Source organism: Bos javanicus, chromosome 11, assembly GCF_032452875.1.
Source record: "Bos javanicus breed banteng chromosome 11, ARS-OSU_banteng_1.0, whole genome shotgun sequence".
Taxonomy (NCBI): domain Eukaryota; kingdom Metazoa; phylum Chordata; class Mammalia; order Artiodactyla; family Bovidae; genus Bos; species Bos javanicus.
The window spans coordinates 95,989,302-95,999,229 of record NC_083878.1 but is presented as its reverse complement, the minus strand read 5'-3'; the positions used below and the strand labels follow the sequence as shown (position 1 = coordinate 95,999,229).

The window sequence follows — 9,928 nt, the reverse complement described above, 5'->3', positions numbered from 1 at the left end:
CAATAATTATAGGTGGTACCCGTCCTCTGGACCTTTGAATTAGTTGAAGGAACCCTGACAATACCCCCGGCATAGGGACTGAGATTACAGGTAAGAAAACTGAGGCCTGTGAGAAGTCACATGTCTGGGGTCACTCTGCTAACAGCAGGAGCACAGTTTTCCTGGCCCCTATCATCAATGCCTGAGTGGGCAGCGGCCCATGGGCTCCCAGGAGCATTTTTCCTCTAATAGTTACACGTTTCACTTCATATGTGTCAGGAAAAAAATAGAACCAGCCCTTCAAGCCCAAATAGTTTATGGATATGAAAAATGGACATATTTTTTGAAACAAGAAAAATCCCAAGTCAATGAGAACAGGTGGTACTTGTCCTGGGCAAAGGTGGATCAGTAACTGAAACACAGCATCCACATCCCTCCTCTGCATCCGCACAGCTCGCTGAGGCCCCAGAGGAGGAGGAGATGCAGAGCTGAATAGGCTTATCCGGGTGACTGCGCTCCAGGCTACGGGCAGCACTTTGACCACTGTGCAGTCACGCCACCGTTGCTGCCTGAGGTGTGTTCGTGCTGCCTCTTCGGGGATCTGACCTTTAAACTTGACTTCTCTCCCGTAATGAGGAGAGATCTGGGCTCAGAGAGGCTCATGCCCAGGGGCTCTGAGCTCCTAAGTTGAGGCCTGAGATTCCAGGACCAGTCTCTGTGCCGTCCAGGGGCTGAGAGAGGATGGATTTGCCTGAGGGAGTTTTCCAGGCCTGAAGGGCCAATCCAGATCCTCAGGATCTTGCCCAGGATTTGTTTCTTGTTGCTTGTCTTTAATGACTTTTCTTTCTAACTATACGTGCATTCTAAGTTGCTTCAGTCGTGCCCAACTCTTTGTGACCCTATGGACTGTAGCCCACCAGGCTCCTCTGTCCATGGGGTTTTCCTGGCAAGAATACTGGAATGGCTTGCCATTTCCTCCTGCAGGGGATCTTCCCAACCTAGGGATCGAACCCACATCTCTTGTGTCTCCTGCACTGACAGGCAGGTTGTTTACCATTAGCGCCGTCTGGGAAGCCTTCATTGTAACTAACGAGGTGACTGAACACAGCAGCTCAATAGTAAGAGCTCAAAGAGCTTCTGAGCATTGTGACAAGCTGTATGACTTTGGGGTGTGTTACTTAACTTCTCTGAGCATCAGCTTCCTCATTTGCAAAGTGAGGATCCTAATATCTCCCTCAGAGGGGCATTTTGAGAGTAAAATGAGGTCATGTGCTTCCGTCAGCATTCAACCATGAAAACAGTACTTCAACAGGTGGAATTTGATACAGGCAATTAACTGCACAGGTAACCGAAATACTGAGACGCCAATAGAAATGGGACAGAGACCCAGAGATCACTGAAGCAGACAGCCACCTTGCCACTGTGTGGGCAGCACAAAAGGAGGAGATGGGGTTCACAAGGGGCCATGGGGGTGGAGCTGCAGAGACAGCATGGTCCCTATCAGAGGCTGCCAGGGCAGGACGACAGGGTGAGAAATACCCTGGCTTCTCCCTTCTCCTGCTCTCCTGTCTCCCCCAGGGCCTCCCACTGGCCATTTGAGGGGCCTGGGAAGCTCAGTTGCAGGGCAGGGCAGAGCTTTGCAACACCAGGCAGGGCGGGAATAACCAGGCATGGGTCTGAAACATTTGCACAGGCCCGGGGCCGCACAGTATGCAGTGTCCTGCCCAGTCAGTAAATGACTGTGATCTCTAAGGTGTTCACTATATTAGGACTATTTTGGTTCCAACAGAAATCCATTCAAGCCAGATTCAACAGGACAAAAACGGAATTTAACAGAACACTACAGTGAAATCTCCTAAAACCCAAGGGCAGGACCAGGAGAAGGCCTGGCAGGATTGTCAGGTGTCCCCAGAGCATCCCTGCTGTCTCCTGCTTCTCTTTGCGAGGGCTGCTCCGTACTCCTCGTGGCACACAGGTTCCTTAGTCCACTGGGCAGAGGATGGCCAGAAACAGTTACCAGATTCAGACAGCCCTGGGATTCCTTAGTCTCTTTTCCAAATTCCTGGGGCAGCCATTCTGATTGGCCCAGCTTGAGTACCTGTGTTCTCCTGATCCAATCAGCTGTGGCCAAAGGGGTGGAGTCACAGGTCGGGAGCACAGACCCTCCTACCAAACTGTGTAGGAATTACAGAGAGCCTTAAAATGCAATGTATTGTTTTATTTTCGGATTCTTCTATTTCGGTGTCCCTACTCTTATGTTTAGGGCTTCTCTTGTGGCTCAGCTGGTAAAGAATCCGCCTGCAATGCGGGAGACCTGGGTTCGATCCCTGGCTTGGAAAGATCCCCTGGAGAAGGGAAAGGCTACCCGCTCCAGTATTCTGGCCTGGAGAATTCCGTATAGTCCATGGGGTCGCAAAAAGTCGGACATGACCGAGTGACTTTCACTTTACTTTTATGTTTAACATAAATAATGCTGCAGCCCCACCCCCACATTTCCTGCGGATGAATTCTTAAGGGTGACTCAGCTAATACCGAGAAGGCCCTTTACTGCCCCCTTCGCATAAATGCGCAGCAGCTGGTGGGACGTCTTTAAATGATTGTTCTTTAGGGTTTCAGAAGCAAAAGACAACCAGGCCCCACTGCAGGCCATCCCCTCCGAGGTTTTATTTGGCTTTCTTACATATTTGTTTAATTAATTATTATTTGATTATCGGATTAATTATTATTCCAGACTCCAGTAATCCATAATGCAAAATCATACAGATGCTGGACTTAATTAAATGGACTTTTTACCTCATTTGGGAGAAAAAGAGTTTATTTAACAAGAAAAGAAGGTAAAGCGGTTCAAGGCAGCCAGTTGGGACGATGTTTTTTCTTTCCAGTTTTTATTATGAGCTTTCAAAACAGGAAAGCTGAAAGGACTGCACACTGAACTCTTGCATGCCCTCCAGCAAGATTCAACAACGATTCATACTTTTCCCACTTATCTCTGTTTCTCTCTCTGGGTCTCTGTCTCTATCTCCCTCATTCTCACTCTCTATATATATATATATGTACACACATATATATTATATATATATCATATATTATAAATTATACATATTAAAATATATAGCATTTATATATAAATATATTTATATGTGCTGAATTGCTTCAGTTGTGTACAACTCTTTGCGACCCTGTGGATTGTAGCCCTCTTTGACTGTGTGGATCACAATAAACTGTGAAAAATTCTGAAAGAGATGGAGACCACCTGACCTGCCTCTTGAGAAATTTGTATGCAGGTCAGGAAGCAACAGTTAGAACTGGACACGGAACAACAGACTGGTTCCAAATAGGAAAAGAAGTACGTCAAGGCTGTATATTGTCACCCTGCTTATTTAACTTATATGCAGAGTACATCATGAGAAATGATGGGCTGGAAGAAGCACAAGCTGGAATCAAGATTGCTGGGAGAAATATCAATAACCTCAGCTATGCAGATGACACCACCCTTATGGCAGAAAGTGAAAAGAAACTAAAAAGCCCCTTGATGAAGGTGAAAGAGGAGAGTGAAAAAGTTGACTTAAAGCTCAACATTCAGAAAACTAAGATCATGGCATCCAGTCCCATCACTTCATGGGATATAGATGGGGAAACAGTGTCAGACTTTATTTTGGGGGGCTCCAAAATCACTGCAGATGGTGACTGCAGCCATGAAATTAAAAGACGCTTACTTCTTGTAAGGAAAGTTATGACCAACCTAGATAGCATATTGAAAAGCAGAGACATTACTTTGCCAACAAAGGTCTGTCTAGTCAAGGCTATGGTTTTTCCTGTGGTCATGTATGGATGTGAGAGTTGGACTGTGAAGAAGGCTGAGCGCTGAAGAATTGATGCTTTTGAACTGTGGTGTTGGAGAAGACTCTTGAGAGTCCCTTGGACTGCAAGGAGATCCAACCAGTCCATTATGAAGGAGATCAGACCTGGGATTTCTTTGGAAGGAATGATGCTAAAGCTGTAACTCCAGTACTTTGGCCACCTCATGCGAAGAGTTGACTCATTGGAAAAGACTCTGATGCTGGGAGGGATTGGGGGCAGGAGGAGAAGGGGACGACAGAGGATGAGATGGCTGGATGGCATCACTGACTTGATGGACGTGAGTCTGAGTGAACTCCGGGAGATGGTGATGGACAGGGAGGCCTGGTGTGCTGCGATTCATGGGGTCGCAAAGAGTCCGACACAACTGAGCGACTGAGCTGACTGAACTGAACTGAGGCTCCTCTGTCCATGGGATTCTCCAGACAAGACTGGGGTGGGTTGCCATTTCCTCCAGCAGGGGATCTTCCTGACCCAAGGATTGAACCCAAGTCTCTTATGTCTCCTGCACTGGCATGGCAAGTGGGTTCTTTACCACTAGCACCACCTGAGAGAAAAAAAGAGTGTATATATAATATATGTAAATTACTTTCCTGGGCCATTTGCGAGCGAGGGACAGATATCATGACGTTTCACCCACAAATTTCTTTTCATCTCCTAAGAATAAGGACATTCTTCTACGTAACTACAATGCTATTATTATGCCAAGAAAATTAACAATGATTCCATAGTTCCATTAAACATTTCAGAAGGACTAATTCAAATTTCAGGGAGACTAATTGCCATTGATAAGCAATTTCAAGAAATAAAAGTACCCGACATAATGTCTGGCACACATAGGAACTTAGTAAATGTCAGCATCCCCTGCCCCCACCCTCTGCCCCCCACACACACGAATTTCCATCACCACCATTTTTAAAACCACTGAGTAACTACAAGCAGCATGGTTCAATGTGATGCGACATCAGAAGAGCATGATCAGACCACCGGAGCCCCAGATGGGGCTCCCCCAACTCTTCCCCGCAGACACTGAAAGCAAGAGGAAAATTGCTGGAGACAAAAGACAGAGTCACAGGGTGCTGAACTTGGCCTCACCAGCCTCGTAGTAATGGCGCCAGGGAGGGGATCGGTGCCAGCCAGTGCTGCTCAGCCACGACGTGGCAGACAGAGCTGGGCTCCTGGCCGGGGTCCCTCCACTTACCAAGGCAAGAGCGGGGTTTTTTTTTTTAATTGTTTTCAAAACAGATTTCATGTGGTCCCAAAATGAGACCATGATTGTAAATTAAAGTGTAATTAGCCTTTACGCTTTTATATTCATTAACTCTTCTCTGTTAATGATGCTAGGCTGGAGCAGAAGCCCTGCATTACGAAACCACATCCAGGAAATAAAATAGTGATTTAGATAATGGCCACAATGCATTGCTACTTACACATAATTAAACAAATGCTCCATTTAAACTTGGAAACATGACTGAATGTTGATTAACCCTCGCCCAGCAATTCTGCTCGGAACTGGGGAAGGGGAGGCACCGTGAGCTCGTCCGTAACAAAGTGTCTGGACCAGTCACGTGTGCCCACTACACTGCCAGCCATGCCCACCAGCCCCACCTGTGCCGGCTGGGTGGCTACAGGTCTCATGCCAAGGACTGTGGCCGTGGATGGAGGTGACCGTGAAAGTTATCCCGGGACCACTTAAGAAACCACAACACTAAGTGAAACAAGCCAGACACAAAAAGACAAATATTGTATGATTCCAAATTTATAGAAACAGAAAGGAGAAAGGTGACCACCCAGGGGCAGAGGCTAGTGCTTAATGGATACAGCATTTCAGCTTGGGGTGGTGAAAGATGTTGAAAGATTCTGGAGATGGATGGTGGTGATGGTTACATAACAATGTGCACACACTTAATGCCACTTAACTGTATCCTTTAGAATGGTTAAATAGTAAATTTCATGTATAATCTACCACAATTTTTTAAAGCTTATTTAAAGCATTAGGAAAAAAGGGAAAAGTCACCACACCCCAACTCTACTGCCCACAAATATGAAAAGTCTGAATCTCACCTTCTCAGAGATCAATTCACATGGTTCATCACGACTCTGATAAGACCTGACTCAAAGTTAGGAAAATGGAAATATTTTTAGGTTTTAAAAATTATAATGAAGTATTGCTTAACATATAAGCAATAATTCAGACATATAATTCAATAACATATAATTCAGACATGTATTGACTAAAAAGTAAAGTTTCTGATTCTCAAACCCACTCCCAAAAAAGAAGCACCCAATAATTTTTATGTTTGTCCTTTTTCTACATGTAGCTTTTCCACATAATGTGTTGCTCTGCTGGGTCCCCCAGAAGCAGACCCTGGGACAAGAAAGGGAGGGCAGGTGGGGGATGTGGGGGGTGATCCCAGGAGAAATAAGTAGGCAATAAGACAAGGAAAGAGAAGACTAAAAAGTGCATGACCCTATCTATTATTTATTGCTGCTAACAAGTTACTCCAAAATCTAGTCACTTCAAACAATCACCATTACTTGACTGTTGATTCCTGTGGGTCGGGAATGCAGACAGTAGGGAAGAATTGCCCCTACGCCACCAGGGTCTGAGGCCTCAAATGGAAAAGTTCAAGGCTGGGGCTGGAGTCATCATGAAGGACGCCTGCTCACACATCTGATCATTGATGCCGGTTCTCTTTGGGGGACCTAGCTGGGTGGGGAGCTGGAACACCCCAGGTAGCCTCTCCAGGTGGCCTGGGTTCCTGAAACATAGTGGCCAGGTTCTAAGAGCAACCACCATGCAAGTGAGAGAGAGAAAAGGGTGGGGGGCAGCGAGAGACAGAGAGAATGAAAGGCAGAAACCAGACTGTTAGGACCAGTCTTAGGAGTCACACTGTATCACCTCCACCACCTGTGATGAAGGTCTGCCCAGGCTCAAGCAGGCAGGAACGTCAATGACGCATTATAACAAGAACATGCTGTTGTTTATTCTCTAAGTCGTGTCTGACTATGTTCAACCCCATGGACTGTAGCTCCTCTGTCCGTGCGATTCTCCAGGCAAGAATACTGCAATGGATTGCCATGCCCTCTTCCAGGGGATCCTTCCAACCAAGGGATCGAACCCACATTTTTATGTCTCCTGCATTGGGAAGCAGGGGTTCTTTACCACTAGTGCCACCTGGGAAGCCCAACGAGAGCATGTGGGAAATACGATCTGCCATGGCCAGGCTAAGTACATTTGCAGGCAACTGGTGCTTGATTCCAGTAGGGACCTCTGGGAGGTAGCCTGTCACTCTAATACTTATGGGGTGGTCACTATGGGTCAGGCTTCCCAGGTGGCTCAGTGGTAAAGAATCTGCCTATCAATCCCTGGGTGGGGAAGATCCCCTGGAGAAGGAACTGGCAACCCGCTCCAGTATTCTTACCTGGGAAATGCCATGGACAGAGGAACCTGGCATGCTACACTCCATGGGGTCGCAGAGAGTCAGACACAACTTAGCAACTAAGCCACACCACCATGGGTCAGGACTGTGCTGAATGCACACACATTCTGTCATTTGCTGTGCAGTGGCTGCTGCCACTGCCCCATAATAAAGATAAGGCAACTGAGGCTTAGAGAACGCCAGGCAGAGACAGCCCATCCATCCACCAACTCCCATCTCTCCTGCTTCCCATACACACGGCTAGAGCACGTCTCCCGGTGTCCTCACGGTTTGGTGTGACCGTATGACTAAGCCGTCTGCAATGAAATATGGGCCAAAGTAAGGGGTACCCCGTCCTGGCCAGGGCCGTAGGTTGTCCCCCATGCGCCTGTGCGCTCTTTCTCCCATCTGGCCAGAATCAACATGCAGCCTTGGAAAAGCACCTGTTGAAGATGTCAGACTTTTTCTCAGTGTGGTTCCCTGAACCGCCTCCTGGAAGAGACCCCCCCCCCCGCCCCATCATTTATCTCATCCCCCTTCAGCCTGTGTTAAGCAACAAACAAACCTCTGTTGTGTTTGCCCATTACATGCTCGGGTCTGTTTGTCACCACAGCGCAATCTAGTCTAACACAGGTGTGTAGTATGAGATGGAATCCTCTAAAACTGCCATGACAACTTTGTAAATCAACAATGGTCAAATGTTAGTAATTCCAGATAATCAACCTCACACACGCAGTTCTTTTCACTTGTTCACTCCTGCATAGTGTTCCACTTATTATTTAACCACTTATTTAACCACTCCCCCTTTGATGAACAGCTGTGTTTTTTCCAGGTATTGTCTTTACAAACAACACTGCAAGGACCATTCTTAAATATTTATCATTATGAGTTTTATGAAGCTGTCCATCAGACAGATTCCACAAAGTAGGACTGCTGAGCAGGTGCTGCACATTAAAAACTTTTATTTGTGTGTGCCCACTTTGGTAGCATAGATACTAAAACTGGAACAATACAGAGATTAGCATGGTCCCTGCGCGAGGAGGACACAAAAATTTGAGAAGCATTGCATATTTTTATCCTGTAATAAACCATGATAAAAGAATATGAAAAAGAATATATATGTATAATATATATTGTATAACTGAATACCTTTACTGTACATCAGAAACTAATACAGCATTGTAAATCCACTATGTTCAATAAAAAAATAAATCTTGGGACTTCCCTGGTAGTTTAATGGTTAAGACTCCAAGCTTCCGCTTTGGGGGCACAGGTTTGATCCCTGGTTTGGGAACTAAGATCCCACATGCCACACAGAGCAGTCAAAAAATAAATAAATAAAATATCTTTAAAAAATAAAATAATAGTCATGTGGCAGTTTAAATAAATAAATCTTAATGGATAACAAGGACCTACTGTATAGCACAGGGAACTCTGCTCGGTATTATGCAACAACCTAAATGGGAAAAGGATTTGAAAAAGGAAAGATACATGTATATGTATAACTCAATCACTTTGCTGTGGGCCTGAAACTATCGCAACATTGTTAACCAACTGTACTCCAATATAAAATAAAAAGTTTAAAACATAATAATATAGGACTTACTATGTGCTAGGCAGTGTTCTATGGTCTTGACAAATAGTACTTAATCCTTACCACAACCCTGTGAGGTAGATACTATTATTATCCCACTTTATGGATGGAGAAACAGGCCAAGAAAGCTAACTTGCTCAAGGTCATGCCCCTGGTACGCGGTGGAGCTGGGATTGGAGCCCAGGCACTGGGCTCTGAGCGGCTATTCAGAAGCACTAAGTCGTCTGCATGTGAGAGTGAGGCCCGCCCTGGAGAGGCCCCTCGGACTACAATGTGGCACCTGGGCCCGCCCAGAAGCCTGCACTCGTCCCTCTAAGGAAACGTGAGCAAACAGCAGCAGGGTCGCTGCCGCCGTGAGCACTGGGCCTGCCCTGGGGAAAGGGCTGCACAGAAGTTTTTTTTTTTAATTGCTTAATCATGTCTGACTCTTTCTTTGCAACCCCACGGACTGTAGCCCACTCTCTGTCCATGGGATTCTCCAGGCAAGAATACTGGAGTGGGTTGCCATTCACTTCTCCAGGGGATCGTCCAATTGAACCTGGGTCTCCTGCACTGTAGACAGACTCTTGACCATCTGAGTCACCAGAGAAGCCCCGCATGTGCTTAATAGAAGACAGCTAATAACCTCAGATATGCGGATGACACCACCCTTATGGCAGAAAGCGAAGAAGAATAAAGAGCCTCTTGATAAAAGTGAAAGAGGAGAGTGAAAAAACTGGCTTAAAACTCAACATTCAGAAAACTAAGATCATGGCATCTGGTCCCATCACTTCATGGCAAATAGATGGGGAAACAGTGGAAACAGTGGCTGACTTTATTTTGGGGGGCTCCAAAATCACTGCAGATGGTGACTGCAGCCATGAAATTAAAAGATGCTTACTCCTTGGAAGAAAAGTTATGACCAAACTAGACAGCAAAAAAAATGTGAGGTTTGGACTATAAAGAAAGCTGGGCACTGAGGAATTGATGTTTTTGAACTGTGGTGTTGGAGAAGACTCTTGAGAGTCCCTTGGACTGCAAGGAGATCAAACCAGTCCATCCTAAAGGAAATCAGTCCTGAATATTCATTGGAAGG

General features: G+C 45.9%; 1 non-coding gene across 1 annotated transcript; it reads left to right on the top strand.

Annotated features, from left to right (window-relative positions):
- Positions 1–8,230: 8,230 nt before the first annotated feature.
- Positions 8,231–8,334, top strand: LOC133257856 (U6 spliceosomal RNA). Its single transcript, XR_009739718.1, has one exon. It is a non-coding gene; the product is annotated as a U6 spliceosomal RNA (small nuclear RNA).
- Positions 8,335–9,928: the final 1,594 nt, after the last annotated feature.